The sequence below is a fragment of the Strongylocentrotus purpuratus genome, unplaced genomic scaffold, assembly GCF_000002235.5.
Source record: "Strongylocentrotus purpuratus isolate Spur 01 unplaced genomic scaffold, Spur_5.0 spur5_scaffold_12, whole genome shotgun sequence".
Classification (NCBI taxonomy): domain Eukaryota; kingdom Metazoa; phylum Echinodermata; class Echinoidea; order Camarodonta; family Strongylocentrotidae; genus Strongylocentrotus; species Strongylocentrotus purpuratus.
The window spans coordinates 23,500,310-23,508,234 of record NW_022145597.1 but is presented as its reverse complement, the minus strand read 5'-3'; the positions used below and the strand labels follow the sequence as shown (position 1 = coordinate 23,508,234).

Here is a 7,925-nt window from a genome sequence, read left to right as displayed (position 1 = left end):
ATAGTTCGCGAACGAGCACTCTGCGCCTACTAAAACAACCACAAGGCTAAATATAGACCTTATCTGTGACAATGAACCTAACAGGCAACTTCGGTGCTGGACACGGTTTTCTGTAGAAATCCTGTAAGTACAAGTCATATTTATTCCGTAATTTCGTATTCATAAGGTGATATTTATGTGTTTTTTGATATTTGAATACTTTCCGGAGGTTAAAAAAAGATTGATCCTGAGAGTTAGAGCTCGTGTGTGAGTAGCCGGGGCGAGTGCATGAGTAGGCCTAGACGGATCTAATTAAATTGCCCAATTTCAGGCGCGACCTGAGAGCTGAAGCTGCGTGTAGTGCCGGTGCCCGCCCTAGAACTCCGGGCATTTTCGCAACAGTCCCTACGGCCTACTGTCTACTGCACACACATAGCTGCATTAATAATAATAAATAATAATTTTTATATAGCGCTTAATACAAATGTCTCTCAGCGCCTTTAGGCCTAAGCGCTTTACAACAACAAGTATATAAATATTACTAGATCTATCCTTCTTCTTCTTCAAGATAATCTGCCTCCGGCCTCCTTCAATACTGAAGATTCTTCAAGATGCCTGCCCTAGGCAGGCCTAGAATCTAGATCTATACCATGTATACTACTAGTACTAGGCCTGATTGGGGTGTGCATGTGGACCATTACACTAGGGTCTAGATTTTACTACTTACTAGACCTCTAGAGCTATAATTTATAGCTACGAATAGTGCAATGATTGAAATGGTTCTTTGCAAGGGTGGTCACTCTTGTGTACACGGGGCCTCCATTTAACGTCCTATCCTGTTTTCCAGTTGACATAACCTGCGCCTATGAACAAGGGAAGGGGAACATTAACACACTTCAGTCATCCGCCTGGGTTGGGGTCGAACCCGGGATCTCCCTTCTTAGATCTAGACTAGACGTGACCTATATCTTCATGTTTGCTTCGACAGGCAGACGCTTTACTAACTGAGCAAACTCGCCTCCTGCATCCTGGCTGTGTATTAAAAGCTGTGCTGTTGATTCTCAACATTTCACACAGCACTGTACAAAACTCAGCTGATTTCACTCAAAATTCTAACTTTACTTAGATCTAGTGACAAATGATGACACCCCTACTACTAATACTAGGCTACTAGTCTAAAATAGCAGTAAAATATAATTTACAGAAGTTAGAAAGAATAATTTAAAGATTTTAAGCGTGGGCTTACTGTCAAAATTGCCAATCAGCCACTTCGCATCGTCTTTATTGCGTGCATTCGTTTGTTAGGTGTGTATGGACTATTTGTGTGTGCAATTCTGCCTATAAAAGTATTAACACGTAGTGCAGTGCTAAATAGCTAAGGTCAATACGCATTAGCATTGACTCTCTATCCTGCCCCCCCCCCCCCCATTCCGAAAACGGAGGGATACCATGCGTGTTACCAAAATGTCCGGTAACGGGGTACTTTTTGTGCGACAAGGTCCGGCCCGAGAATTCTAAAAAAAAGGGGTGTATTTGACTTTTCACCTCGGAGATTTCTTTAAGAAGGGGGTGTTTTTTCTTTTTTCTCTCATCTCTTTGGACTCCTGAGAAATTAAAAAAGGGGATTATAAAATATCTTGAACATAGAAAAATTGATCAAATCCAGGGATTGATGTAGACTGTTTTTATACTGTAGTCTATCCTAATTCACACACAGCTGCATTACTATCCTGGCTGTGTCCTGTGTATTGAACCTATATTCTCATCATTTCAAACACCACTGTACAAAACTCAACTGATTTCACTCCAAATCAGTACTTTAGTTTAGTGACGATTGATGATACCTAAAATTAAATAGCAGTAATTACTGATTCATTAAATCTAAAGAGTATCTTTACGAGGATAAAGTACTTAGTTACAGAGTTTGATTACAAAGTCATTCATTATGACAGGTACAAACATTAGTAGGCCTATGTGAAAGGACACAGTTATGCAGGCACAGGTGATGTCAGTTAAGAATAATGGAAGGCTTATTTCTAACTAAGTCTCAATATCAGGCACTAAATTAATTATTCGGTAGTGATATATTATGCAGATAAGTGAGCATAGAACTAATTTGCAGACTTTGTTTATTCTTACAAGGTATATATGTATGAATGAAAACAGGAGCACAGAAATTTTGTATGTATTTCATGTGCTAAATGTATGTAATGCAGGCTAAGTTCTTTGGGGTATTCCCTGGGTGTGTGAGCCAACCAGTAATGACAGCTTATCTGAGTAAAGGGGGGGGGGGGGGGGGGGGGGTTGGTCTGCTTTTTCTGAGATAGGGGGTTCATTGAGCAGTGTTCCGGATTTAGGGGGGGGGGGGTCTCAAAGGCAGGAAAAGCCCGCATAAGGGGCGTCCAGAAATTTTGGCAGTCCTCAGATAGGGGGTGCTTTCAAAAAGAGGGAACAAGCATATGTGTACCCTAAATAACACTGAGGGGGGGGGGGGTTTCTCTATCAGTCTTAGACAGAAATAACCGTCTGATATGGGTCATTTCTTTAATAAAACTGACATTTGTTGACATTCCCCATACACAGATCGTAACCCAGACGACTCACACATGGGGGGGGGGGGGGGAGGGGGGGGGGGGGGGGAGGGGGGATAGATTGAGCCTATTCTGTACCTCTTTTTACTCTGAAATCTGCTCCCCCGATTTTCTAAATTTAGATCTAATTTTCTGAATTCTGATTTATAAAGCAAATAGAAAAAAAGCTAGACCCTATGTTTATTTTTCTCCTATTCACAGTTATTTGTTATGATTTATTTTCAAAGTGAAATTTACGGACTTACATGTACAGTACGTGTATGAGTTATCCAATTTTGATTTCAGAACCGTGAAACGGTACCTTCATGCATTCATTCTGGTAATCTATGACATGACCCGGCCGATATATTTCCGGGTCAACCTACCAAAACATAGCCAATGGCCAATCAGAGCACTCGTTTAATATTGGGTTTATGAATATGCATACGTCACTGGGTCAAGACGGGCTGACTCGTACGTAGCTATTGGACGTTCAAAAAGAAAAAATGAATATTCATCATCTAAAAACCAGGTGGCTGACAACGAATCATGTTGACTACGAGACTTTCTCGGATTAATCATTATCCCCTAGCAACGAAGTTGGAGGGGATATAGAAACACTGCCGTCCGTCCTTCCGTGCGTCCGTCTGTCCGTAACAATTTTGGATTCCGATCAATAACTTCGGTAATGTTTGACGGATTTTAATGAAATTTGATATGAAGGTACATGATATCAAAATACAGGCTAAGTTAAATTTCCGAGTATGTAGGTGAAAGGTGAAAGGTCATATCTCATTAAATATGCAAAAGCACCTAATTATATATGTGAAAATGTGGTTAACTTCCTTGCCTAGTAATATAATAGTATAGTCCAATGGAGGTAACTTGTTCTGATGTACATGTATATAGGCCATTTGTACCCTGCGAGGGGATGCTACGCTTTGCGTTGACTTGTTAATGTAGGATCTAAATGAGCAAGCTATCGTAAGTCAAAGTAGATATTTCTGTGTTATTTTTTATTTGTTAATATAATCAAATGTAATTTTACAGCCAAAGTGAATATATGAGGATGTAAAGAGTAAAAATCTTGTTGCATATCTCATTCATCGCGGTCCTGCCGAACCAAACCATTTGTTCCACTCAGTCACCATAGGACGTACTTCAGTCTATGTACATGTATAGAGGCGGTCAGATGAGCCAGATGCAATTTCAGCAGAACAACCGTCGATATCAGAGACTGAAGCTTTCGGTCTATATCAGTCTATGCTTTGCTGGAGTGGTATACTGTAGTAGTAGATCTACTGTCATCCGTTGCTGTTATCCGGACTTGGCTGTCGGATTTAATAAATTTAGAATTGAAAAATTTCATTTTTATTTCAAGGGCAGGCTAAGCTGTAAGCAGCCAAAACAACAACTCCTGCAATAAACTGCAAACCCCCAAACAGTGTTTAGATTTCACTAACACCATGCTATACATGTACATGCTTCAGAGAGCTCCGCCTACGGCCTCCGAAGGGCTTCGGTGACGGAGCTCCCTGGAGTAAAGATTTCACTAGACTTTAGTTAAGTTAGAATTAAAATAGAAATGTAAATAATCTAGAGTCTAGTCGGTAGACAGTAGGAGGACTAGGAGGCGAATTGGCTCAGTCGGTAAAGCGTCTGCCTGTCGGCCCAAAGATCTTGGGTTCGAATCTCACCCAGGCGGATGACTGAAGCAAGCGTTGTGTGTTAACGTGCCCCTCCCTTGTTGTTTCATAGACGCAGGCTATGTTACATGGAAAACAATCCGTCTCTCGGATAGGATGTTAAAAGGAGACCCCGTGTACAGGATAGTCACTACCCTTGCACGTTAAGAACCCACGGCACTATTCGTATAAGAATAGGGGAAAAACCTGGTGTAGTGGTCTACCTGCACACCCCACTCAGGCCGAATATATATATATATACATGTATATACGGCATCTGCAAGAATCTTCAGTACCGGTATTGAAGGATAGGAGGCAGATTATCTTCAAGAAGGAGAAGAAGTATACTGCACTCTGCAGTGTAGTGTAGTCTAGTGCCTAGTCATGCTAGTGGTTTCTAAATTTATTCTAGAGTATTGATCTTTTTTCTTGACTCTATGTCTCTTAGTTTACGTCAAGACTCTGTCTCTGCTCTCAGTCTTTAGACTGCAAACATTGTAGCAGTGACTGTTGTTTTCAGTCACTGAGTCTGAATGTGAACCTAGCTATTTTAAGAATAAATTTTCCCCCTCTCTTTTACAGGAAATATACAGAGTGTATTACCATATGCTTGCTTCTTTGAGTATGTGCCTGAAACAAGAATGTCCTGGAGAAAACAGACCACAACAAGAAAAGGTAATTTTTTTTTTTTTTTAATTTTTTTTTTTAACTTGGACTTTTTAAAACTTGACCTGTTTAGTTTGTCAAGTAAAAGGAAATTTTTAAATGGGTGAGGGCATTAAATAAGGCCAAGTTGGAGGGGTGTGCAAAGGGCTGGTATGAGAAGTATCGATTCAGGGGTGGCTACATGGTATGTGTGCAACAAGATGTCTACTAACAAGTTGCTGTAGTGTTTATTTAAAGTGTATTTTAACTTCCAATATATATTTTTTATAATTAACATTTGAAGGCCTTGAAGAAGAGATGGGGGGGGGGGGAATGACAAGCAAAAAGTAATTGACCTTCATTTTGCTGAAAAAGAAAGTAAACATGAAGACAAGAATGCAATTTTTGTGTATTCTTACATATATTTGGTGCTACATGATATGCAACAAGATGTCTACTAACAAGTTGCTGTAGTGTTATTTAAAGTATATTTTAACTTCCAATATATATTTTTATAATTAACATTTGAAGGCCTTGAAGAAGAGAACAGAATGACAAGCAAAAGAAAATAATTGACCTTCATATTTTGCTGAAAAAGAAAGTAAACATTGAAGACAATTGAAGAAAAAAAAATAATGCAATTTTTGTGTATTCTTACATATTTGGTTAATATTTATTGAATATTTTTATAATTCGGTTCCAGGGATGGAGAGGAAGGGCTTGCTGTTGAGAGATCATGGAGTGCCTTGAGGTTCCACCTTCAGTCTTGATGTTCTGCCCCTTACCTCAAAGCGATGGCCTCTTGTGCCTGGCAATATATGAGCGAAGCACAATGGACTGGTAATTCATAATGCATATTACAATGTTTTTTTAACAAATCAGGGAAAGAAACAGAGATAAATTCATAGCATATGAGTCTGTCATGGCATTTTTAGTAACTCAACATTTGCTCCTGCAACGACTACTCTAGGCTTTATTTTGTCAAAGGTGTAGGGTTAGACTGAGGGTTGGAATTGTGATTAAGGTGGTTTAGGTTTAGGGTTAGGCCTAGGGATGAAGTTTAATAGTGGAGAAAAATTATGTGAAGCAATTGTCTCAGGAGAAGGTGTTGTACAACTGGATTTTCCAGGTGCTGGTGGAGCTGCATGTATCTTTTACTCATCAATGGTAGTTTTAAAATCTTCTTCTGTATTGTGAAAGCAGAAACATGATGTAGAGTGGAAGGGAAAAAAGTATATAACACAGTATCATTTACAATAGATTTTATAAAGTAAAAACACACTGGCCTGCAGTTTGTGAAACATGTAGCACTGTATTACCAATTAAAAGAATTCAGCGATTTTTACAACATGCTCTATTGGCATTTATGTACTGGTTATGTTGTAACACAAAATGAATTCTTAACTTTAATCCTGGATCCATTGCTAAACATAATGTCAACCCTAAATGTATTAAACATTGCCAGACCCAATTTCGGGCTACCCTAAATCCCTTTCTACATACCAGTATTGTTCAAAGTTTATATTTATTACACCCTTACTGCGAGTTATAGAAATTCTGCAAGAACCCTACCCTGCTGTTCGCTTTATAATTAGTACTGTACATTGCTTTCATGAACATGCCATAAAAGGAGTTTATTTTATGTCTCTATACAAACAGGTGCCTGTACATGTAATGTATTTCATGCACATGAACGGTAGAATGAGAAGCTCACGATGATATGGTAGACAAGGACCTTGCTGTCTAAAGCTTGGAGGCCAGATGACAGTGTCTGAAGTAAGTCGCCCCATAAAATAGCGAGAACTTTTTGTTGCAATTGTTAACCAACACATCCTTACCACATGCAACCCATCCCACTTTCACAATATATTTTCTTAACAACAGTAACCCAAGTTCAACGTTTGGATTGGTGATTTTAAACAAAAATGGGGGTGGTAGGGCGGTCAGCCTAGCAGTACAAGATCTAATTATGTCATATGGCTGTATCTTGGATGTCCTGGAGGTAGTTGCCCGAGAAGTGTGATAAAGAAAAATATGTTTGCATACTAACAGTAAAAAAAAATTAAAATGATTGGACACCTTTGGTTGTAACAACTCAGATCAGAATGAGATTTTTACACTGTAAAGTTGCCGGTGTCAAGTATTTTTGGAATTCAATTCTATGATTTCTCTGTGAATGCCATTTTAAAAACAATGGTCTGAATGTTTAATTAGATCTTTTACACAAACGTAGTATATTAGTAATGAAAGGCATGTTTGGTAATACAGTAATTTCATTTCAGACCATGAAGACCATGTATTATTATAATTATCTGGGATGTGTCGTTGGGCTGATAATCATGGAAAATAAGGAATGTACTCCTGTCGAGCGAACAATATGTTTATATAAAACGAATAACTCTTTGAAGATTACTTACTAGAAGAAGTAGAACAAGAAGAAAAAGAAGAAGAAATACACTGATGATGTCAGCTTTACTTCCTAAAGTTGTATACTATTTGAAAATAGTTTATATTTTATTCATGAACAGCCGGCTTGTCAGAATTGCGTACAAGGATGCCATTGGACTTTTCTGTACTAGTAGCTGAAGGGGAGCAGTCACCAGAAGGAGCATGCAACTCCAAAACAATGTGGATACTTCTACCGAGTTCATCTCAAGAATCGAGATGTGACAGTGGATGTACATGTAGAGGGGTTTGTGACCCTTCTGACTGTGGACTACTTGCAATACACATAAACTCAATCAATGGATTGTAGAGGAGTAATGGTGGGTCCGGTGAGCTCAACTCTGGAGGTTAAGTTCGGAAAATTAATAAAGTTCCTTTTAATATGGGTGTATATGGTTCCAGGGATTAATTTGACGCAATGCCTCGTAGTGACACGCCCTTTTAAGGGGCAACACACGTGTCAGAAGGTATAAAATGGGAAGCAGTTCCTGAATTGGCACGAGCTTTTACTTTTCGGATGACTTCCTCATTTTGTTTCATACCTCATTTCCTTTGCCGCCATGAGGTGCTAAAGTTTTAGCAGAGTTGGGGGCTTCCACCC

At 39.0% G+C, this 7,925-nt stretch overlaps 1 long non-coding RNA gene across 1 annotated transcript; it reads left to right on the top strand.

Annotated features, from left to right (window-relative positions):
- On the top strand, nucleotides 1-7,925 carry LOC115922716. Its single transcript, XR_004063575.1, has 5 exons — nucleotides 1-123; nucleotides 4,817-4,909; nucleotides 5,583-5,719; nucleotides 6,539-6,655; nucleotides 7,408-7,925. It is a non-coding gene; the product is annotated as an uncharacterized LOC115922716 (long non-coding RNA).